This window comes from Lissotriton vulgaris, chromosome 12 (assembly GCF_964263255.1).
Source record: "Lissotriton vulgaris chromosome 12, aLisVul1.2, whole genome shotgun sequence".
NCBI lineage: Eukaryota > Metazoa > Chordata > Amphibia > Caudata > Salamandridae > Lissotriton > Lissotriton vulgaris.
In genome coordinates this window covers 73,806,594-73,832,342 of record NC_141700.1, presented here as the reverse complement: position 1 = coordinate 73,832,342, position 25,749 = coordinate 73,806,594, and the positions used below count along the sequence as shown (strand labels likewise).

General features: G+C 46.3%; 1 pseudogene; it reads left to right on the top strand.

Annotated features, from left to right (window-relative positions):
• Nucleotides 1-8,102: 8,102 nt before the first annotated feature.
• Nucleotides 8,103-9,802, top strand: LOC147673343 (nucleolar complex protein 4 homolog pseudogene; annotated as a pseudogene).
• Nucleotides 9,803-25,749: the final 15,947 nt, after the last annotated feature.

The following is a 25,749-nucleotide window of genomic DNA, read 5'->3' as shown; positions in this document are numbered from 1 at the left end:
GCTCAACCATAAGAATTAGCGTTTTCTTGGTACTTACTGCATTTTCAGGATGGAAGATGTAAGAAGCGGGTGAGTTGTCCACTATTATAACTTTGCTCAGCTCTCGTCCCAGTCGACTAAGATCCTTTATATAATTTCCTCTGTGATTCCCCCACAAAGTTCCTTGCCGAAAACGTGCAGGCGAGGTGCGACACGGCAGGACGGAAGGAAGAGAGGGGAGGGGGAGGAGAAATGCGACACGGCGGGAGGGGGCGGGCAGGGGAGGGGGCGGAGAGGGGAGAGGTGCGACACGACGGAAGGAAGAGAGGGGAGGGGGAGGAGAAATGCGACACGGCGGGAGGGGGCGGAGGGGTAAACAAAGACGGACGTGCACGCGCCCGTGAGTTTTAAGGTCAATGCGCATGCGCATAAGCTTAATGCGCATGCGCATTGACCTTAAAACTCACGGGCACTGCAAGGAATCGCCACGATTCCTTGCAGTGCAGATAAAGTGTGGATAACTCGCAATAGTCTCGCTTTGCTCGATGCGCATGCGCATCGGCAACAGGCGAGACCTAAAAATGTACATTGAACCAGGGCACTATGGGGCTCTATTAAAAAATGTGTATTGAACCAGGGCACTATGGGGGATCTATTAAAAAAGTGCATTGAACCAGGGCACTATGGGGCTCTATTTCTGACACTCACCGGTTGAAGAAAAGAAAAATAATCTTTCTACCTGTCACATTCTATTGATAAAACACAATGTCATCAGAAGTCCATTTAGTGGCCCAGGGGCGTAGCTACAATTTGTTAGGCAGGTGCAGTGGCGACGGAGCCAATTGAACCCTGATAATTGTTGTATTTGTACTACCGCAGCAAAAGTCAAAGCGGGCCCGTTTCCCTTACTTACACCAGAGCCCATGGCATGCTTGCTACACTACTGACAGGTGGCTACTGTAGTTTACTATTGGTGTTCCAGGGCTAAAAGCCTTATTTAATTTCAGTTGAATAATTATTAGATTTCCACTTTTAAGCCTACCATGTCATGTTGTTTTTAAATGTATTATGGTTCTGGTTAGAGCCCTATAAACTCTTATATAAAATATCCTGCTGATTTTGATAGTTGTTTGTTCAGTGAAACTCCAAATATGAAATTGACAAACATAGAATGCTGTTTCACATGTTTTAATTATATAGACCATTCCTTTTCTAAAGGTGTATCAAGGCACACCCGTTTTTGGGCCCCACCAACATTTTTATCCCACTTAAATAACTGGTAAGAGGGAGTGAGACCAAGGTGGAATGGGCACAAGGGAACCAAGGTAAACAAGCATTGGCATAGCCAATAGATCTCGCCTTTGGGACTTTATAAGTGTTTAACAATGCAACAGTTAATGTTGGTGCACCAAGGATATTGTGCTGCATAACTAAATACTTATAAGGTCCCAAAAGAGAGACCTATTGGCTATGTCAACGCTTGTTTTTAGGGGATCTTGGTACCTGCCATAAACAAAAGAACTTGGACTTGCACATTTGTTTTTTTTCCACTCAAGCCCCACAAAAACTGCTGACAAGCCTGGACTAAAGGCACCTTCACACATGCAGCTTTACGCGTTTTCCAACCCTGGTGTGTCTAAAGTAGTTTTTCTCCCTACAAGGGCAGATACTGCAGGCAACAGTTTCCATGAGGTACAGCCTTCCATCTCACTAGCTTCATGTTTATGTTTCTCGGGGAAACACCCACGTTGACACCATTGGTCATGTTTTCCCGTTTACTACATAAACATTAATCTCCATAAAAAAGCTGTCTTTTAAGAAAATTATCTTCGTCTCTCGACTTCTTTTGTAACCTTTATTTATCATTTTACCAAGAACAAGTAACACATTTTGCATTGTCAACAATGGGTCACGTTTAGATAAGTCTCTCAACATTTTAGCGGGTTCTGGTTTAAAACTTCACTTTAAAACAATATATACCTTAGCATGGAATTCGGGTAAACAGCGCTTTGCTGGACTCGAATGGAAGAAGGCCCGCTCCCGATTCCAGTGGGGCAAGTGTCACCAACTAGGAGGACAGTGGGCGGGTGCCACCCATTCCCAAGGACCAAGGGGCAAATGTCACCATCTTAAGATGCCAGAGAGTCACCTCATCCACAGAGGAAGGGAGGGGAGCAGGTGCCTATTTCTCAGAAATGTGTCTGTTATTACTTCAGCTTTGCCAACGGACAGGTGCAAACACTATAGAGTGGCAGAGGGGCATACGGTTTGAACTCAGGGTAGCAAAAAGCAAAATTCTTCAGCTCAAAGAGCAGAGGGCCGGGTGATGCGGCTTTAGCACGGCAGAGGCCTCCATTTCGTGGCGGCAGAGATGGGGAGTCTAAGCTGCTCATCACAGTGAAAAGGGGCTGAGATCTCCCTACGGATGGCAGAGGTCACCGACGGAGGGTCGCCACCTCAGGATAGCAGTAGTGCAGTTGTTGTGGTCACTGGATGCCAGAGGGGCACGTCGGTGTAAAATGAAAGGGGAGTGGGACAAGTGTTTTCAGCCCAAGGTGCCAGAGGGGACATCGGCACGCCCTTGGTGACAGAGGGACTGGTGTTGTTACCTCAAGTCGGAAGAGGGACAATATCCTCCTGGTAGTGAGCCAGAGGGCAGACAGAGGTAAATAATGCGATACACAGCTCAGGTTATATATAATGCGAAGCAAGTGGCAACCATGAACAAGCATAAACACTGCAACACCAACATGCAAGTTAGGAAAAAAGAGCTCAAGATAGAGATAACAAGCGCGCGCCAAAAGTGAAAGTGATCGCGATGCACTTAATTACCTGTGACAGAGAAAAGACAGATGGCGGTTGCGCGCGTTCACACGCACATGCACGCAAGCTTGAGGCCAGTGGCTGGCAGCACTTTGAAAACCACCTTACTAAAAGTCGAGCAAGCAGCGCATGCGCTGCTCTAGGCTCGACCTAAAAAGAGGGATATGTAAGCAGTGAGAGGTAAACAAAACAAGGATTTGCAATGCAGTCGGTTTCGCCTTTGGGACCTTATATGTATTTAGCTATGCAGCACACTATCTTGGGTGCTGAAACATCTACTGTTCTTTAACATGGAGGGAAAGTTAGCACCAAACTGCGTAACGCGTCAGGTATGAGAACACATGGAGATAAATATTGCCTATCAGCGAGAAATGGTATAGTCCAAAGCTCTCTTTTTAATATAAAACCAGGCCCTTCAGTGGTCATATCACTGAAAATACAAGACTTGAAAAAAATATTATTGTCTACGGGTGGTTTTGGAAGACAATTTCTATGGACTGGAATCTAGAGAATGCTAAAGTGATTCTGGTATTTTAATGACCTCTGCTGTTCATTTTCTATCAAGAAAGTTAAATAGAGGCAGTTGCCAGAAAAATAAAAGAAAAAGAAAGTCCCTCAGCAGAAAGCAATTCTGGTATTTTACTGACCTCTACTGGTCGTTTTCTATCGAAACAGTTAAATAGAGGCAGTTGAAAAAGGAGTAAGCAAATCTGGTATTTTACTGACATCTACTGGTCGTTTTCAATCAAGACAGTTACATTGAGGCAGTTGAACAGAAAAAAGTCCCTAAGCGGAAACAGACAAGTCCTAGGGCTGTTCTCCAGAGCCTACAAAGTACATACAGATATAGGTATAGGTATATATTAAAGTATATATAAGAGGGCTCAAGTGCTCGACCTAAAAAGGATATGTTCTGAGGAATTGAAATAGGATGAAGAAGGACAAATAAGTGAGCAAGAAATCAAACATGAAGGGTCAACCAATAATCCAGACAGGATAGGACAATATTATTGATGAGAATTTTAGTTGTTTGAAAGGTCAGCATAGATAGAATAAAGCTGGATTCTGCAAAAGCGTTTAACAGAGAAGATACAACAGGAGAAGGTGTCAGAGGTACTCAGGGCACAAGTCCTAAAAAAAGAAGTGGCTGGGACTAACCAGGTTAGGCAGTGTGCAAGTGAAATCATAACACGTGCCATCACAGCGCATGATGTCACGACGCATGACATTGCACGTGACATCACAGGAAGTGACCTCAATGGAAAGTACATCACAAGAAGTGACATCAGATATTAGGACCTCACACATATGTTTATCAGGTATATCATGAGTACATTTAAGCACATTATGGGATTTAACAATTTAGATTTGGGGTTATGCCAAAAAGGGGTGCAAAATCTGGGCCTCAACTAATATATTAATTATTTAAAACCCTGCCACAAAGAAATTGGCAACAAGGAGAAGCATGGTAGTAGATCTGTTATGCTTAATTGGTTGCAAATTCTAGATTTAAAAATATTTGATTGGGTTAAGGCATCTTCTGTGAAGGTGCCCAGTAAATCTCAGGGAATTGTAATAATGGTGAGATAACTCTGGTGGTTAATGCACTTGCTGGAGAGATCTGTGTTTTGTAAAGTTCCAGATTTGAATCAAAGTAGTAGAGAAGGTAAATGTGTCTCCTGCAAAGCACATCATCTAGCACGCAGATGACAGATTTCTATTTTATGTAGAGAGTAAAGTGTGTTACTGCTTTCAACACGGAGATCCTTTTGTGTGCTGCAGTTCATAAATTGTAATCCTTCTAAAAGAACACAGTGAGGTATGAAGGACACGTGACTCCTACACCTTGGAACCCTCACTGTTTCATGTAACTCATCTTGTGATTTACACAGGTAAATGATTTATTGTCAATGTACAATGTGTATGTTACGTGAAGAGCTCTGACACCCTGCCCAGTTGCATAGCACTATAAAAAAAAGTGCTATTGTAATTGCTATTTGTGTAAATACTGGGATATAACAACACACCTGACCTTACTGTGCAAAGTCAAAAGCATGCCTCTCTTAAGTACCTGTGAAGAGATAACAAGCTGTGCGCCTCTGTTTCTCCTCTGTGGCATTTACATTTAAGTATGAGGTTCCAGGCTGCCTCCGGTGGATATCCAAACAAAAGGAAGCCTGATGGCCCCTTAACTTCAGCCCAGCAGGAGGTGAAAAAAAGCTCCCTGACTGCACTTTGCTGGGGGAATCAAAAGCATGCAACGTGCAGGCACTGCTGAACGTGTTCGGGTGTCGGAAAATTACACCGGGACAAGTTCAGCATATTTCTGTGAGTCCCAACTCCTTGGCAGGTGGGACGGTGTCCACCCATGTGAAAAGAGTAGGTGGAAACCGTGTACCCCTGAGTTGTGCCCTGGAGGTACTCCTAGATAGTAGACAGAAGACTGAATAGGAAGAAAGACAAGGAGAACACAATAAGCAACACTAAAAAAAAAGCAATGGGCGAATATGCAGGAAAGAGAAAAGTTTCACTTGTGGTGGGCTTGAGATGAAGACAAATTGGATGGAGTTCAGTCCTGGACTAAAAAGAGACCTTTCTCATTGAGTAAGTTGTCTCCATAGAAATGACAGCAGCCCCTAGTTCCATCTTCACCCATCGTGTCTCCTACCCCCCTTTCTCTTCCCCCCTGATTTTCCTTCCTCCTCTCCCATCTTTGATGTCTATACCCAATCTCCATTGACCACACAAGCCCTCAATTCCGTTACTATCATCAACACCCTACCCCCTTCCCCTTCCCCCGCACTGAATCATCCACTCTTACACCCAACACTGTTGCCCTTTCCCAACTGCAATTGACCTCCCCTGCCTCCATAACTATTACAAGTACTGACTCCCCACACCCCCTTCCCCCATTATCTCCACACACTATTTCCACCTCCTCTTCCCCCAATCTTGATGATTACTCTCAATCACTACTTACCATCCTCGCTCTCAACATTATAACCTGTTATGACACCCTTGTCTCCCAGTCTCCTAGTGTACATGCCTCCGTCCTATCCTCCTCCACCAATGACTCTCCCACCCCTCTCATGATTCTTCTAAACTGTCTAATTCCCCTGTTACCCGCACACCTACTCTTGCTTCCTCTTTACCCCCAAATTCTTTATGTGCTGCTGTACGCTCCTCTCCTTATGATCACCCCTTGAACAATCGTCGCCCCCAACCTCTCCCACTTACCCCCTTATATCCCCTCATACCAATAATGCACTTTCTTCTATTCACCTTTCTCCCTCTGGCTTCCATATCACTTCACCCTCTGATGCACTTTATCCTCTCCCTCCTCGCTTAACTGCCCCCCACACCCCCTCAACAGCTCCCACGTCTCCTCCACCGACACCTACTTCTCTCACTCCCTTGTTCTCTCTTACAACCCACAATATACCAGGTACGCCAAACCTTACTGTCTCTCCGCCTCATTCACCAAATTGTCAGACTAAAACGAATGCCTTACCTATGTCTACCTCCTGTGCCCCCCCTCCCCAAAAAGGATTCTCCCCACTTTATAATTCCTCCCTCCTCCCCCCCAGGTTATCCCCCCTTCCTCCCCACAACCTCCCTCTCCTAGATAACTCTAACTCTACAAACTTCCTAAAAACTACTGATCCACTTCACTCCTCACTTCTTTCACAATCACTCCTTAATGTTGAACTTCTCCTTTCGTCCCTTGTTTTAGAACTCTCCTCCCTCAGAAATGATATCTCACTCCTTGCAAAAGCCCACTCCTCAGATCACGGCCACACATCGGTCCCCTCACAATACATCTTAGCGTTGCACATCAACACTCCTCTCAATTCTCCCACAAACAGCCCGCCTAGCGTTGGTACCAACACCAACACTCCACCTCACCCTCGTAACTACACAACCCCATCCAAACCCGCTGAACTTACCAAAATCGTCCCTCCTTGCAATGCCAACAGGACCTCCCCTCCACAATATTATACTTGCCAAATGACCTTGGGAGTTAACTTTTCTACGAACTCCCCTGTCTCTCCCTCACCATCCTCGTCCACTATTCCCTCTATCCATCAGTCTAATATCCCAGTTCTCTTAGGAATGAGCAGACTCCCCCATTATCCGGCATCACCTAGACCCCCACAACAACTTAGACCTATCCTCCCCTGTCCCCCCACCCAATTGCCCGACCCCACTCCCCTCTGTTGCATGTTGATTAACTGCCGATCTGCCTCCTGCCACGCAACAGAGATTGCGGAAACCATTCTCAGTGAAAACTTAGACATCGCATTCCTAACTGAAACCTGGCTCAACGCCAATTCCACTCCTATCCTCGACTTGCTCATTCCCCCAGGTTATTCTATCATTTAGAAAGAGAATCGATCAAATAGGAGGTGGCCTTGCCCTAATCTTTAAAGGTGAACTTAACCTCTCGCTAGTCCATATACAAGACCCTGCCACCTTTGAATACCTTTGCGCTGATCTCTCTATTCCTGGAAATTGTATCTCCTTTACTGAAGAGATGTCTGATCTTATTATTCAAGCATCGCTCTCCCACTCCAAGAATCTCTTTCTTGGTGATTACAACATCCACTGGAATAAAAACAAAGACCCTGATGTCATCCTATTTAAAGACACCATGGACATCACTGACCTGACCCAACTCTGCCAATCCCCGACTCACACCAAAGGTGCCACCCTTGATGCTATTTTGACTAACAAGGATCTGGCCTCTCTCTCAAAGATCCTTCCCGTTGACTTGTCTGATCACCACCTTATCCTCTTCACCTTGAATAGCTCCATTACTCGCACCACCCCTATCGGCAGTTTACCTATGAAACCTACTCGCAACCTTTACCTTATTCCACCTGGCGAATTGGAATCCACAATTAAAACTCGCTTACTTCTCCCTCCTCTCTCTCACAGCACCAATGACCTAACCGAACATTATAATAATTCTATTCTCGAAGCCCTCGACCAAATTGCCCCAATCAAACTCAAACAACAAAAAAACATCCCTCCCAAATCCTGGTTCAATTCCGAACTTAATAATGAAAGACAGGCCCTCAGGCAATCTGAACGTGACTGGAGGAATCATCCCACCTCTGATAATCTGGTTCTCCTTAGAAACGCCAGAGCCCAATACAAAAAACACATCTTCAATGAAAAAGCCTCCTTTCTCCGGTCACAACTTGACCAGGCTAGAAACTGTCCCAGAGAACTCTTTAACATCGTTAAAAAACAAACTTCCAGCTCGCTGTTTGCCCACGTGGTACATCTCCTTAGGCATGGCGCCGCACGTGGATAGGAAAGCGAAGCGTACCGGGGAACGTCCTGGGGCGGCGGACACCCGCACCAAGCTTGTCTCCAACCTGGAAGCGGTGCTGGAGAGCTGGAAGAACGCCAACGCAGTCTTTGATATCTTAGAGTACCTGCAGGCAGAGAATGAAGAAGACCTCCTTTGTGCCGTTCGAACGTGCAGCAGGTTGTTCAGTACCTTGCAGGAGAGGGGGGAGCTTTATGTTGGCCATTTGCCTGAGGAGGAGGACGAGACCAAGGCAGCCTTCTGCAGTGCGGAAGACAAGTACAAGATGTGGGTGAGACATAGATATAACAGCTGTGTGTCCTTGCTGACGGATAATTTGGATCACAATTTGTTTCAAGTGCAGGAATTAGCCGTGTGCACCCTGATGAAGTTGGTACAGTTGGAAGGGAAGTACCCTTTGCAGAAAGCAAGGTTGGAGCACCACTGTCACTTTCCGAGGGAACTTTTGAAGTTGTTGATGGTCTTCTGCCGATACACAAAGATGTGTCTCTTCTGATCTCCAGATTCCAAGAGTACTTGGATTATGTTGATGTGCGATACTACGTGATGACTGGCATAAGCGACCATGTCTCCAAGGTCACCCAGAGATCAAGGGAGGCAGTGCTTCTAGTCTTCCAGCAGAACGTCTTTACACTTGCTTCCTCCATCATGATGCCAAGCGACGCGGCAGAAATAAACAATTACTTGGTGGAACAAGCGAACCCAGACGAGTGGAAGGTGACCAGGATAAAGGAACAAAAGCGTGTCTTTGACAAAATGTGGTTTGGATTCCTGAAGCACAAACTGCACCTTGGCCTGTACAAGAAGGTGCTTGTGATCTTGCACGAGTCCATTCTGCCTCATAAGAGCAAGCCTACTTTGATGATAGACTTCTTGACGGCCGCCTATGATGTTGGTGCAGCCATCAGTCTACTGGCGTTGAATGGATTGTTTGTGCTGATAAATGAACATAACCTGGAATACCCAGATTTTTACAAGAAGCTCTACACCCTTTTGGATCCACTAGCTTTCCACGTGAAAAACAGAGCCCGCTTCTTCCATTTGGCCAATTTATTTTTGTCATCAACACATCTCCCATCGTACCTGGTGTGCGCCTTTGCCAAGCGATTGTCCCGTCTCTCACTCACCGCTCCTCCTCAAGCTTTTCTGATGATCATTCCCTTAATTTACAACCTCATCCGAAGACATCCAGCTTGCCGGACTCTCATCCACCGACTGAGTGGACTCTCAGATCTCTCTGGTGATCTGTTCATGATAGAAGAGGAAGATCCGGCTAAGAGCAGAGCACAGGAGAGCTGCCTGTGGGAGTTGAAGGCTCTTCAGAAACATTACCTTCCAGATGTGGCAAAAGCAGCCGGTGTTCTGAACCGACCACTGTCTGAGCAAGAAGACGACATATCCGGTCTCTTGGAGATCTCACCATCTGAGCTGTTTGAAAGAGAACTGAAGAAAAAGGTGAAGCGAGTACCATTGAAGTTTGAACCTTTTCGAGGATTGTTTGGGAAGAAGGGTGACATCTGTTCGGTGCATTTTGTGTTGGAGTAGGTGTGTTAGACATGCTTCGTGTCAAGCATATGAAGATTGTTTGTCCAGGCTGGATTCAGTTAAGTGCTTGAAAGCGAGAGGAGGATCTATTTGTTGAGAGCTGTTTTGGATCATTGCAGCCAATAAACAAATTAAATGTGTATTTTTCTTTAAAAAAAAAAACTTCCTCTGGCCCTCCTAAAATATTGGCCACTGTGGAAAGATGCGAAGAAATCGCCAGCTTTTTCCCGAATAAAGTCAACAAGATCGAACTATCTTTCTCTTTTCCCCCCTCTCTCACTCCAACCTCCCCTCAACCAACACCCCCTCCCTAACATTCCTAATACACTTTTGTCCTTGTTTCCCCCGTATCACGATCCCTCTCAACCCCTCCCTACTCTCCCCCAACCTGACTCCACTCCTTTGGGCCACCATTCTAAAAACAATGCTTCATGGAGTGAATTTAGTCCAGTATCAGAAACCACTATCATCAACATAATTTCTAAACTCAAACCATCCTCTCATTCCAAAGATCCTCTTCCCGCCCATTTGGTTCAAGAACTCAAATACATCTTTGCCCCAATATGGACCAATATCATCAACTCCTCTTTTTCCACTGGCTGTGTTCCTGCCTCCCTTCAGCTAGGTCAAATCTCTCCCATTCTCAAAAAACACCTCTGCCGACCCTAATGACCTTGACAATCTACGCACTATCTCTAACCTTCCCTTCCTCTCTAAAGCCCTTGAAAATATGTCCTGTCCCAATTAGACAACCATGTTGTCTCCTTCAATCTCCTTGACGTTTTTCAATCCGGTTTTAGAAAGGGATGCAGTACCGAAACTGCTATGCTCAATATTACAGATGACATTCATCGCTCTCTAGACAAAGGTGAATCCTCACTACTAATCTTCATCGACCTCTCGGCTGCATTTGATACTGTCCACCATCCCACCCTTCTTAATACTCTCAAATATCGATTTGGTTTTGAAGGCACTGTACTCAAATGGTTCTCCTCGTTCCTTCAAAATAGATCCAAAAAAATTAAGCTCAGTCACTGCCTCTCCAAACCACAACCTGTCTCACTTGGTGTCCCACAAGGTTCTATCCTTTCTCCAACCCTATTCAATCTATTCATGGAACCACTCACCCTCATTCTCAAACAAGCCAAAATCAGTTACCACCTCTATGCTGACGATACTCAACTATACTACAAGATTAAATCCCACAATGACATCCTTCACCTCAATGATACCCTGAATAAAGTCCAAGCCTGGTTCCATCTTAATCATCTCAAACTGCATCCTAAAAAAACTGAAATCATCCTTTTCACTCCCCCCAAAAATTCCCTTCCCATTCAACTCTGGATCAATGATATCAAAGCACTTAATTGCTCCCTCTCCACCTCTAATTCTGTAAAATCCCTAGGCATCAGCATCGATCAGAATCTTAATCTCATCCCCACATTAAAATGCAGCTAAAGGTGCTCTTTTCACCCTTCACCACCTAAAAAAAATGAAACCTTTTATTCCAGTTGATGACTTCAAAATCGTTGTCCAATCGCTTGTCCTTTCCAGAATTGACTATGGTAACGCCACACTTGCTGGCACCCCTAAAGTCCATCTTGCACCGATCAAATCTGTTCTCAACCTAGCTGCCAGACTTATTTCTGACTGTAAAAGATTCAACCACATCTCTCCTGTCCTCAAAAATCTCAATTGGCTCCCAATAGAAGGACGATCCACTTACAAGATTGCATGCATCATTCACAAAGCTCTTCACCAAAACACCCCCTCTTTCCTCTCAGACAAACTGCAAAAAGCTGGGTGCTCCAGGTCCCTGAAGAGCACTAACTCCCTTGTCCTGATCCCTCCTAGACTCAAATGTAAAAAGACCCAATCTCATGCATTCTCTGGTAATGCTCCTACGATTTGGAACTCTCTCCCCAAGGATCTTCGCTGCAACCCTTCTTCCCCTCTCTTCAAAAAATGACTCAAAGTACTTCTTCTCAACAAATATTGGGGTACCTAATGTCACTGATTCTGACTCTGCTCACTTTTTTTTCTGGTTCTCTCCTAGACCCACTCCCTCTCCCACTTTTAACATTTTTTCTTCCCTTCTCTACACTCCCACCTCTCTCTTAAATTTTAACATTCCTCGTCCCCTTAATGATCTCTCTGCTTCTTTGCCCCCATCGCTCATTTGAATGTTATGTTTTATCCCATGTGAGTAAACTGCACCCTGCCAATTTTGTCTTGATATGTGTACCTACCTTGTAAAGCGCTCTGATACTCTTGGGTCCAGTAGCGCTATATAAAACCTTTTAAATAAATAAAGAAAGAAAGAGCAGTGCCCGAAATAGAAATAGAAGGGGGTCACAAACAGATCACACAATCACCCCTAAACATTGAGGGGAAGAGGTACAAGATAGCCCAGACCAAGTAAAGAGTAAGAATATCCAGACGGGAAGGAAGGAACTCACTAAAATTCAATAATAGAAATCCTGAATGAAGACAGGTCAGAGGAACGTATAGTGACTAACCATGTCAAAGGCACAGCAGAGATCCAAGACAGAAAGGGATTGTTTAGCGTGTAGAGTGGAGGTTAAAAGGTGTTTTTTCTTTATTGATTTTATAAGCTGTCACCGCCCCCTGAATAGTTTTCATGGACCTCCAGCTGCCTGCAGACCACAGGTTAAGAGCCATATTATTTTTAATTGAAAATGATGATTCCCAGTTGTCAGTTTATTTGTTTCATTATGGGTGCTTTCCAAGGCTGTTCTTGTCACACCAAATATTTTCCAGAGTTGAGAGTGCCCAGGAATGAGTCACCGCTCTGAGGTTTCGGATTCTTTTCAGTGAGGGAATTTTTGATATCTGCTCACTACTTTGTCATATGAGATGTAAAATGAGAAGGACTGAAACTCCATCTGATCTGCCTAACTAGACAGCCACACCTATTGTGCTGCTCTCTGCTACCACCTGGTGGTCTGGTGTGGGTAATACCTCTGTGCATTATTATTTTCTCTGTACTCCGAGAGCCTCATATGAGATTAGAATGGAAATCCGTTTATAAATTGGCCAGGCTTCTTCTACTTTGCCAAACCAACACATCTCCTCCTGTCAGTGGCGTAGTGTCTGTATGTGTGTGTGTGTGGGGGGGGGGGGGAAGTGCCACAGGGGCAATTCTTAGGAAGCCAAAAATGTTAAAAGAAAAAGAAAATTGTACTACCATTTTGCATCGGGAAGTGCTAACGTTCCACGGGTTAGGGCACGAGTCCTAAAAAAAGAAGTGGGGGGACACTGTCACCGGAAGTGACGCCATGACAAGAAGTGACGTCACGAAAGGTGGCTTAAACCATCAGGCTCATTGTCTGGGAGAGAAGTGTGAGTGCATGAGACTGTGTAGGTGGAGTGTCAGTGTGCATTGTGTGAGGTGAAGTGTGCATCAGATTGTGCCTAGACACAGTGAGAGTGTGCATTGTGTGTGTAGGCGAAGTGTGCATCAGATTGTGTCTAGCCACAGTGTCAGTGTGCATGCGAATGATTGTGTCTAGGCTAGGGTGACCAGATTCTCAAAACAAAAAACGGGGACAGGTCATTGACATAGAAGTAGGACTACGGTTTGCAGTGACCATCAACATAAAAGTAGGACTATTTGACAGTTGTCATAGACAGAAAAACATCACAGGCTAGCGAACACCAGATTTATTAGCTTTATCAATGCTTGTTTCTATAGCTGCGTGTCAGCACCACGTAAAGTACAACTCACTAATGTTGCTTAGTTGCTCATGACAGAAAAGCATGGAAGGTAAACTGCAGAATGCTACATTGCCGAAGGACAGCCAATGAAAAACAGGGACATTTCTGTGTTTAACGGGGACACTGTTTGAAAACAGGGACATTTGAGTCACTTGCAGAAAAGTGTCGGGACACAGGGACACTTCTCCAAAAACGGGGACCGTCCTGGGAAAACGGGGACGTCTGGTCACCCTAGTCTAGGCAGAGTATGAGTGCATCAGATTCTGCCCAGTTGAAGTGTGAGTATGCATGAGAATTTATCCAGGCGGAGTGTCAGTGTGCCTGAGAACGATTGTGTCTGGGGTGCCAGTGACCATGAAATTGTGTCCAGGCGAAGTGCCAGTGTTCAGAGATTGTGCCTAGGCGGAGAGTGTGTGTGTGCATGAGATTGTGTCAAGGCGAAGTGTAAGTGCTCATATATTGTGTCCAGGCCGAGTGCGTGTGTGCGTGAGAGATTGTATCTAGGCGGTGTGTGAGTGTGCGTGAGAGATTGTATCTAGGCAGCGTGTGAATGTGCATGAGATTGTGTCTAGGCGGAGTGCGAGTGTGCATGAGAAAGATTGTGTCTGGGGTGCCAGTGTGCATGAAATTGTGTCCAAGCGAAGTGAGTGTTCAGAAATTGTGCCTAGGCGGAGTGTGGGTGTGCATTGTGAGTGTGCATGAGATTGTGTCGAGGCGGAGTGTGAGTGAGATTGTATCCAGGAGGCATGTGAGTGTGTGTGAGATTGAACCCAGGCGGCGTGTGAGTGCGCACTAGAGGTCAGCGCAGGGGTGCTTGGGAGACCCTATCTGCGTGTGTGGAGCCAGCGGGAAGGAATGCAGCTGATTAAACCCAGGCTGTCCGGCCTCGCGGCGGAGCCGGACCTGCTGCTGTGAGTGCTCGGATCTGAGCGCCCCCCAACGCTGCAGCCAAGATGCACCCCTGCATCTGAAAGGGCCCTCGCGCTGAGAACAGCGTGCCCGCTTTATTGTGATCTCGCATACGCATAGTGACCTGCACAAAAGCCCTGACGGGGCCTGATGTGCCAGTCGTCATCTTCGAACAGAATAGTGTGAACTCGAGTGAAGAGAGGCGTGCCAACCCCATATTGTCAAGCATATAGCCTCTTTCCACTTCAATGGTTTAGGGGCCATTGACCCGTTAGCTCATCCCTTAGATGCGATTGCATCTGGGAAGCAAGCGCGTAAGCAGCGTGCTGCGTGAGCTCCGATCTCGTCCCGGAGAGGCCAAAGAGTGAAGTCCAGCTGTTTGGCAGGGGGGACAGCGTCCACCTGGTAAAATAAGTGTGGGGATGCCGTCCACCCGCGTGGTACCCCGACTGAAGCCCTGGCCTAGGGCTACCTAGGCATAAGAAAGGCAGGCAGGACGACCACATGCAAGGAGAAAACTCATTCCATACCACACGTCGCAGCCACTCATGTATTTGTATCCTGGATAGAAGCACCACTTTGGCAGTTTATTTCTGGAACTCAAAGAGCAATTTCCGACTAGGCGACATGATATGCCCGGCCTTACAGCATCGGGAATCCTGATTGGGCGGGTGAGCTTCCACCATGATAGCAAACGTGAGGGTCTCAAATGGGCTGGTAAACCACAATCATTCTTGAAATAATGCACCTAAGGTCACATATATGATTGTATTGGTCCCAAAGACGCTTGTAATTTGCAACCAGTATTTAATTTTGCGAACTGATATATATAAATATATATATACCTTTTTGTAAAGTTTCACTGAGGGATCCCCTTCTTTGCAATCAGGTTGCCTCCCAAACTTGGGAGTTGGTAGCTTTTTATTGGTTTGCTACTATAATTCCAGTTGGAAACCATTGAAAAGCTACCAACTCCCAAGTTTGGGAGGCAACCTAATTTGATATTTTGGAAACTAGTTGGGTATTTTGAAGGGATACCCACAACCCACACCTTCCAAATACTGATTGGTATCCGGTTAAAATTCCATTTTAGGAATCAGTAAAACTTTGCAGACTCACATAATGGGATGGGTATATATGAAACACCTTTTTCATATGTACTTTTATTCGGATGCCCCATCCCTGCACCCTCTTCACAGTTTTCTCACATTCTGTTGTCTCTTATTTTCATTTGGTTCCTGTTATTTTCTACTTCTAGCCCTCTGACCTTAAAAGCTAAGCATAGGGCAAGTTGTAAGTGTGCACATTTTGTATTGAGAATGACCACATATAGGGCCTCATTAGGATCGCGGACGGACTTGAGTCCGTCCGCGACCCCAGAGGATGAGGGAACGTCCGCATGGGCTGCGGCGTTCCCTCATGTGCGATTAGGGTCACATCCTGGATATTTAACATTGCGGCGGGTGCAGCTTGAAGCAGCACCCGCCGCAATGTTAAAAGTGCATGTTTAACATTTACATGCACAAAGCGGCAGGCACCGCGCGGTGCCTGCCGCTTTGTGCAAGTAAATGCTGGGGGGTACCATAGGTACCCCCCATGTGCACCCCCCACCCGCCAACACCCTGGGGGCCCGCAACGGGCCCACAAAATCAAAAGTACACATGCTTTTCCACGGCGGAAAAACCGCTGTGGAAAAGCATGTTTACAAATGCTTCCTAATTTGGCTGGCGGTGTCTGATAGACACTGCCAGCCAAATGAGAGCTTTTCCACCACGGTTGTAATCTGACGGCGGCAGAAAAGCAGCGGACAGTAACCAAGACCCACCAGCCATCGTAATGCGGCGGTGGGTCTTTGGTGAGTCCGCAGAGGATTTTCCGCCTCCTCCGGGCCGGAGGTGGCTTCCCCCGGCCCGGAGGAGGCGGAAAATCCTCCATCATAATGAGGCCCTTAGTTTGAACGAGTGAAAGTGAAGTGAAAAATCATAGTAAATTCATGATTTATAGGCAATGTGTGTCACTTGAAATCTACAGCTATTTGATTTAGGAATCAGAGTTGTGGTGGCAGACTGGTAATCCTCTTTCTTGGCAGGGAAGTCTCTAATTATAGAACTCACCCCTTTCAGTTGTGCTATTTATGCTGTTGTCTGTGTGTTTATATAAGGGTCACCTTGTATCTGATATTGTTCAGCATCTATGTATGACCCCTATCCACTTGATAAGTTCGTTTGCATGTCGAGCTCTGTCCTATGCAGATGATAGTAAACATAAGGAGATGATGGACGGAGCAGTGAAACTTTTCAGACACTCACCCCCAGTGACAGATCTGGGTTGAATCCATCTTTGATCTTTAGCTCACTTCACCACCCCAGTTCAGACACAGCCATATGGAAATCAGTTGTTACCCTGTGCCTCATGGGAACAGTCCAGACCGAACTGCCAAGCCATGTCTTCTGCGAACCGGAAACAAGCATCCAGGGACCGGTTTCGGGGCAATACCCATCATCAGCTAGGCTAGCTTGAGTCCAGTGGCAAAGTGAGCAAGGGACCCACGTCTGGGCATACCCTGCCAACTTAGGGCGAACAAAGCAAACACGAGGAGATGATGGACGGAGCTCTGAAACTTTTCAGACACTCACCCCCAGTCACATATCTGGGTTGAATCCATCATCATTCTTTAGCTCACCTCACCACCCCAGTTCAGACACAGCCATATGCAAATCCCATGAGGCACAGGGTCAAGACTGATTTACATATGGCTGGGTCTGAACTGGGGTAGCAAAGTGACCTAAAGAACGATGATGGATTCAACCCAGATCTGTCACTGGGGGTGAGTGTCTGAAAAGTTTCAGTGCTCCGTCCATCATCTCCTTGTGTTTGCTCTGATACTAACCTATGTATTCCACTTTGACAAAGACATGTTCAAAGTGTATGTTTGTTATATTCTCCTTTGTGGTAACATTCTGGGTCATAGCTTAAGACAAGCACAATAGCACAGGGTTGCTAGTTATCCTGTTTTTTGTGGCATTGTGCTGACTTGGGCTAGGGTTCCAAGCCCCAGAGCTATCTTCTGTAGGATACTACGTTTTGATATTCCCACTATGTGCAAAAGACAAACTCATTGTTTCCCAGCAGCTGCCTTGCGATTACCCTAGATTACCCTTCCACTTCTTCTTCACCTGGCCTCTTATTTGTTAGATTTCACAAATGGACCCAATGCTTTATTTGACTTGTAGTATGCCGAGGGTGTCGTGCTCGAGGATAGTTCATTGATTTTATTTGTTTTTTTAAATTTGTATCTTCACTGTATTGTTGATGTTTTCTTTTTTTGTGTAAGAACTCTTGTTTATTTCTTTATGAGATATTCAACAGAAGTCACACAAAATTAAATGTAATAAAATAAAAACACCAGAAAAGTTGAAATTACAACAGGGTATCGAAGGTGCACCCCAGGAGCTGCTCCATGGACAGGATAACTGGCATGGGACCACCATTGTGTGCTGTATGCAAGAACCTTGAAGAACATAAAAGACCTTCAACACCCAGTTACCATGAACAACAGACATGGACCCAAACACGCAACACATAAAGATGTTGCATAAAAGAAAATGTAAATGTAAATGTAAATGTAGTTGAGCTTATATAGCGCACAGCTACCCGCAGTGGGTGTCCCGGCGCTTGCTTAGGGAACCCGTCCTGATATTCCCCTGTGTGATAGCCCCCAGCGGGTATCCACAAGGTGAAAGTCAGGCATCCCGCCGCGAGGGGCCGTTGTGGAGATTAAGCAAGCTATTGCCCAGAGTTGCAGAGTGTGAACCCGTGAGTCGAGACGGCACCGGAGCGAGAATTATCGAGTCCGTGGAATTTTTAGCCCAAGACCCACGAGGCAGGGAATTGAACCCTGGTCCAGGACCGATCTCAGCTTCCGGGTCTGCCGCCTCTAACCCCTGAGCCACACTTCTCCACAAACTATTTATGAGGTGTTTAGCAGACTTTATGGGAATGTGGACTTTTTTCTCACTAGTGGTGCAGGAAAAATGGTTTGTGCCCCTAAACTATCAAGTTACATTTGACTGAATATCAGCATCCATTAGGGTTGGACTGGCCTATAGGGCAATCAATCAGTGCCCATGAGGCTGGTCTGATAAGACAGTGTGTGGGACGGCTTTTTGGAGGTTCGTGGGTCTGTTTTATAGTCTGGTAGGCAGCCTTTCACTGTTACAATTTCATTGATATTACCACAAACATTGCTTGTAGCAAACACAAATGCATGCATACATTACAAAACACCTATAGTGGTTCTAAAAGTTCGAAAAATGACCCTATTTGCCGACTTGGGACACCTTTTTATCTGTCTGATGCGCTAATCAGGGCCACTTTTATTTTGGTGCCCTGGCATATTTTCTGTCCCAGTCCGACCCTGATCTCTATATGGTGTGATTGGAGAGTGCAGTAGTCAGCCTCATCCGTGGTTACTGGTTCAGTTGGGACACCCCTCCTTGCAGGCAGGGCCTGTTGCCCTGATGGGAAATGTGTGTCAAGGAAAACATGAAGCACTCTCAGTGGACTCGCTAAGGGTCAATATACATGGGGGACCATAAACAGCTGAAAAGTGCCTCGATGGAGGGTGGAGCCTAAATTTGCTGCTCCAGTGGTATCCCGTCTGATTCCCAGACGAATTCCGGAGTCTGCATTTGGGTGACCTTCCGATGATGTGGCAAAATCAGTATGATTTCAACAGCTGGAGGTTTCAGGGTCCTTCACTAAACCTATTTCTATTTAGGTCAAGCGGTTAGATACATTTTCTGAAGTCCCTGAAATGTTTTAGAATATCTAGCCTGGAATGGCTCACCTTCTGCGCCGAAGGGTCTTTTAGTGGGAGTTTGTTGCTGTGTGACCTCAGAAAAACCTAGATAATATGAAAGGAATATGCGAGTCACATCAGAGGCTAGCTGCCTGTGTTCTTATCCAAATTGTCAACTGTGGTGATTTGGAGAACAAGCAAAAGTTGTTTCTCTGTTTTGTGCCTAGCTCATCTAATGCTTTTGCTACAGTCTTTAGCCCCTTGACCGCAGCACAAATTCCGCCGCGGTGCTGGGGAAATAATGAGTGGGCAGGAATTGGACGTCCAGGGGACGTCCTCCGCACACGCCCACTGTGACGCGTGACGGCTCCCGGCCGTCATGCGCACGCAAGGGGTTACGTTTTAAACTGCCATTGAAACAGAAGGGTGCAGACAATTCAATTTAAATGCAGATTTTTTACTTTGTACCACTATGTAGAGTCAGGGCTCTCAGGTGACAAGACGACAGACATGCACACAGAGCGGTTAAGAGACAGAGCGGTCAGGTGTCTCTGGAAGGTGGTGTATCACCTGTGTATTTTAGGGCAGACTGAGACCAGTTCATGCAAATAACTCTTAAATGAGCCCCAACCCCACAAAGTCCACATGTTCCCTAAAGACAGCTGGAACTGACACAAAACCAAGCCTTCATCTTACTGTGATACTAGTCCCTTGCAGCTCACATTTGTAAATGTGTCACTGAGGCCATTGGCAGCTCTCTCTCTCTCTCTCTCTGTCCCCTCATTCTGTCTCTGTCTCGCTCCTCCTCTCCTGCTGAAAGCTGACAATTTAAGAAGCGGGTGTTACTCTCGTTTTCCTCTCCGTTCCTTCATTTGTTCCCCTGAGAAATGGAACCCCCCCCCCAAAAACAGTGCTGAAAATATTGTCTTTTTGGGACTTTTTTCCTTCCAAAGTGTAGCTTCGGGCAAAGAAAAAAAGAAAGGCTTTTTTTCCTTCGAAATCCATCAAAATAAATAAATAAAACAAGACAAAGTGGCCAGATTGGTTTTATTCACACTCAAACATATTAGCGCCACTTTACAGAGTTTGCCAGTGAAGCACTACTTTCGATTTCTCGTCTTTCTTTCAACAGCATTAATGAGGCTAGAGGAAGCAGGCAGCTTTTATGAAATTACAGCGTTTTGCATTCAGAAAGATAAATATTGCAGTCATCACGCTCCTCGGCTGATTTTGCAGTTATTTTGCAAATCGTGAAATCTCAATATTCTGGAGGGTCTAATGAAACAAGCATTGGAAATGCAATAGGTCTCGCATTAGAAAAGTTGGAGCTTTTGGTTTTGTAAATGACAAATATTTTATTTATTTGTTGGTTTTTAAAATAGCTAAATTGATAGCTTTGTCATTTACAACGCCAATAGTTATAACTTTCGCGAATGTGACACCTATAGCATTTGGAATGCAACATGTTTTGTATTTACGTGACATAGATGGCAGCTCTGGTCGTTAGGCCATATCTCTAGAGAGCAGGAGAGTGCAGCAGGGGAGAGAAGCACAGCAATGCAATAGGTCTCGCATTAGGAAAGTTTGAGCTATTGGTATTGTAAAGGACACATTTTTCATTTATGTGCTTGTTTTAAAAATTGCGAAATTAATAGCTTTGTTATTTACAATGCCAATAGTTTTATCTTTCGCAAATGTGACACCTATTGCAACACAATATGTGTTGTAGCACTGAGTGGTGTGAGGGTGAGTGGGTGTGTGAGGGTGTGAGGGTGAGTGAGGGTGAGGGTGTGTGAGGGTGAGGGTGTGTGAGGGTGAGTGAGGGTGTTTGAGGGTGTGTGAGGGTGTGTGAGGGTGAGTGAGGGTGTGTGAGGTGGTGAGGGTGAGGGTGAGGGTTAGGGGGTGTGAGGGTGAGGGTGAGAGGGTGACAGAGTGTGTGTGAGGGTAAGGGGATGAGGGTAAGGGTGTGTGAGGGAGAGGGGGTGATGGTGAGAGGGTGCGAGGGTGAGGGTGGGTGAGGGTGTGTGAGGGTGTGTGAGGGTGAGGGGGTGTGAGGCTGAGTGAGGGTGAGAGGGTTGTGAGGGGGTGTGAGGGTGAGTGAGGGTGTGTGAGGATGAGGGGGTGAGGATGAGTGAGGGTGTGTGAGTGTGGGTGAGGGTGTGTGGGATTGAGGGGGATGAGGGTGAGGAGGTGTGAGGGTGAGGAGGTGTGAGGGTGATGGGGTGAGGGTGTGAGAGGGTGTGAGGGTGAGTGAGGGTGAGATGGTGTGAGGGTGAGATGGTGCAAGGGTTAGGTACAGACAAACACTCAGGGTGGCTCCCCGAACCCATGGGTCCCTTACCTGCTCTGGACACGGCGCTTTGGGTGACTGCTCTGATCATCAATGGCAGTTGCTACAGATAACAGCTCCGTCCAAGCATTCTGCTTCTGCTTTCGGGTGACTGCTGTGCCCTTTGATGGCGAGGGCAGAGGAGAGCAGCTCCGCCCGAGCCTCCCACTTGTATTGCTGCTTTCAGGTCCAAAGCATCATCACCGAAAGGAGCACATTAACAGCGTGCTGAAGCTATGGGCTACGCTGGGCCCCTGATATATGTCGCGCTGCAGCACCGGGCCTGAGTAAAACGGGTGTTGTGGTTATATCAAACAAATGTATGTTGACCAAAGCAGGGTCAAGCCTTCTGCTTATGCTGCTGCTTTCGGGTTACTGTTGTGCCCGTTGATGGTAGTGGCCGAGGAGAGCAGCTGTGCCCGAGCCTCATGCTTCCGTTGCTACATTCAGGGCCAAAGCACCATCGCAGAACGGAGCAGATGAACAGCGAGTAGCAGCTATTTGGGCTACACTGGGCCCCTAATGCATGTCACACTGCGTGACCTACCAGGCGGCAATGGGTGCCATGGCTGTAAATTCTTTTTAAATGATAAACGCAGGGGGCGCACTAAAATGGTGCCCCTGTATGTTTCACTTATGTGCATGGTGGCCGTGAAGCGGGCGCCCATGGTAAACAAGACGGAGGGGGAAGATGGAGGGGGAAGGCAGAGAAGGGGGAGGAGAAATGCGACACGGCGGGCAGGGGAGGGGGCGGAGCGGGGAGAGGAGTGCTACAGAGAGGGAAGTACTGGCTTTCGTACACTAGTGATCGAGACCCATTGCAGGGAGAATAGAGGTAGATTAAGCCCTTGCTGTGGGATTGTGTCATTGGAAGTCCCCCAGACTGGTCCGACGATGTGCTTTGTTGACAGCTGCCTTAGGCCAACACATTTATTCTCTACCAGATGGTCCCTCACTCCGCCAGATATGCGCAGCACTCCCGGGTTGCCTTGCTTTTGTACGTCTTGAGTGTGAAAAAGGCATTGGAGTGTCAGCACAATTAAAATTAACCGCACTACAGAAAATTGAAACATAGAGACCGTGTAGTGAGTGTGAAAGTGAAAAACTGAATTTTATAACAAGTTTAAACGAGACCCAGAGGAGGCTATCTTAAAACAAGGTTGTGCTGGGAGAGAGAGAGTGGGGAGGAGAGTAATAGGAGGAGGGGGGAGGAGAGTAGGAGGAGGAGGGGGGAGGAGAGTAGGGGAGGCACGGCGAAGTGAAGAGACAAGACGGAGGGAAGGCAGAGAAGGGGAGAGGGGAGGAAAAATGCGACACGGCGGGCAGGAGAGGGGGCGGAGTGGGGGTGTGGGAGGAGTGCGCCTGAGGGAAAATACGGCTGGGGGCATGTGCACGCGCTTTTAGGCTCAATGCGCATGCGCATTGAGCTTGAATTTCACGGGCACTGCAAGGAATCGCCACGATTCCTTGCAAGTTCGTTAAAGTCTGTTTAAGCCCCCATAGTCTTGCAAGCTCGATGCGCATACGCATCGAATAGCTAGACCTAAAAAACCTAAATAATCTAAAAGGACAGTAGTTAGATAGGTGAAAGCACAGAGGGGTCAGCTAACACCAACCCCAGTCCATTTGGGCCTAGATTGAGGCAAAGAGAACATTTAGCACAATCACTTGACTAGAAAAAAGTCAACTTGTTTGGCAGCAAAATCCAGCTAGTGATCAACACCCTCGCTTCACGCTGTCCGGAACAGTGGCGAGCTGCTGGCTAACAGGTCACAGGCCTAACCTGCATTACATGTTCTCGTGTGGTTTCCAGTGCACCAGAACTGTGTTAATATTTCGATGGAGGAAGCACAGGTGGAAACCACCACTTCCTGACCTCTGATGCTCGATTGGCTGAACAGATTTTCATCAGTTAGCATTTCCGGACCCTGATTCTGACTGGTCAGGCCGTAGCCCTGGTTTTGTATATTCTAAGTGCCGAAATGTATATAGCACAAAAAAGGGGCGGTTCAAGGATTCATGTACTATCTAGGCCAATATTCCCAATATTCTCAAGTTCTCTTCCGCCGACCCTATACCATGCTAAGCATCTTCGAAGCCTCCACCCTTGCTTTAAAAACTCATTGACTTTTTCCATTGCCCCTTTATCCAACCTCACAAACGCAACACTTCACCCAGCAAGTGTTGCAAGCAAAATATAATTTTAGCATTGGAGCACAGCCAATCAAATAGGAAAAAGATGGTTTTATCGCCTATAATTATTTGGAGCCACCTAGTGGTAGTGCCCTAAGACTGCTGCCTTACCTCATCTTATAGAGACGCAGGTCCTGACTTCAGACAGTGGTCTGGGATGTAGTGTCTGAAAGTTTTGGGGTTACCAGAAACAGGTTTACAGTGCACATTGGAATGTGGGCCCAGTCTGAAAGAAAATGCATTTGAAGTAAAATGTTTACAAAGGGTGTTTTCATTAGGTTGATGTATGTTTTTCTTTTTCAAAGCATCCAGAAGGTGAATCGTCCAGGAGATACTCGAAAGGTTTAATGTATTTTTGATGTGTTATGTTACTTAGTACTTGAATACCACATTTTTACCAATCATTGGCCTCCTGGTGCTTTGTGCAGACATTGACTGGGTTGAGATTTACCCAGTGCAAACAACCAAACAACGACCCCCTGCATGAGGAACTGCGATCCCTAAAGACTCGGCTCAACAAGACAATCTGGGAAAGGAAAAGGAAAATCAACGAGGACCTATGGGCGAAAATCGTATACGACTCTAAACAGAACAACAGTGCCAGGTTTTGGAAAACAATACAAAGCCTCCAACGTCCAAGCCACAAAGGCATAAATTCCCATGTATCCGAACCCGTATGGGCCCACTACTTATCAACACACTTCAATGACAAAACAACTGAGGTGGGCTTATCTAGAGGAAAAAATCTAACTACGAAGATCATAAAGAGCAACATGAAAATGACATCCAATCATCGAATAAATGCAAATGAAAACAAAGACACAATTCCGGTGAAGACATCATGGAACTCTGCAACGCTGGAGATAGACGGAACATTAAGCCTTAGACCACCCTTAGGCAGTGAGGAAAAAAAACATACAATAACAGCAGCTAGGATTAAGAAACAAATATCCAAAGGGAAACCGGAAGGAGCTCCTGGGCCCAATGGAGTCCCACCAATAATGTATAAGCACGAAGCCAACTTCTGGAGCGAGACACTGGTGCCACTCTTCCAGGAAGTTAGGGAAACAGCGATGTGCCCTTCAACCTGGAGCGGATCAATACTTAGTCCGATCCACAAACAGGGTGACAGGAGCACCCCAAGTAATTATCGCCTCATCGCCCTAATTGACACAGAGGCAAAGTACTACGCGGGCCTCCTCCTGGAGGAACTAACATCGTGGGCAACCCTAAAACACATCATCCCCATTAACCAAACTGGATTCTGCAGAGGACAGGGCACAATCACAAATATCATGGCGTTAACCCTACTGACAGACGCTGCCAAGACAACCAAGAGCTCACTATTTCTATGTTTTATTGATTATACTGCAGCGTTTGATCACGTTGACCGAAATAAACTTTGGCTGAAACTAGACAAGTGGGGGATACCGGGGCCATTACTGCAGCAGCTGATACTACTGCATACCAACACCTGGGTCAAGATCAAACTTGGTAGCGGGACGCACCTTTCCAGGCAAATCAACACCACTAAAGGTCTAAAACAAGGATGCGTCCTCGCTCCCATGTTGTTCAATCTTTTCCTCGCAGACTTGCCTGGAGAGTTGGACAAAACCATTTCACACGCACCAAGGCTGGGAGATATCTTGCTATCAAACCTTCTTTATGCCGATGACCTTGTCTTGGTAAGTCGTTCCCCAATTGGACTGCAACATCTCTTGGACACTACCAACCAATTTTCAATAAAAAACGCTTTGAAGATTAACTTAAACAAGACTAAAGTCATGTCAGTGAATTACAACAAATTAAAGAATTGGCATGGTCCTTGGATGGTCAAAGGCTGGACCAAGTTACCAACTATAAATACCTTGGCGTACTTCTAGACAGTAGAGGCTCGTTCAAACCCCAGCTAGAGGCTACAGCACGGAAGGGAACTACTTTTCAATTCACAATGAAGCCGCTACAAAAAGTTCTCCCTGAACGATCATTTGGCCCCCTCCTACAGGTGATTAATGCACGCCTCCAGCCTATGCTCACATACGGTAGCGAACCCATGCAAGGGAAGGACGCTAATGCCTTAGACAAAATAATCAG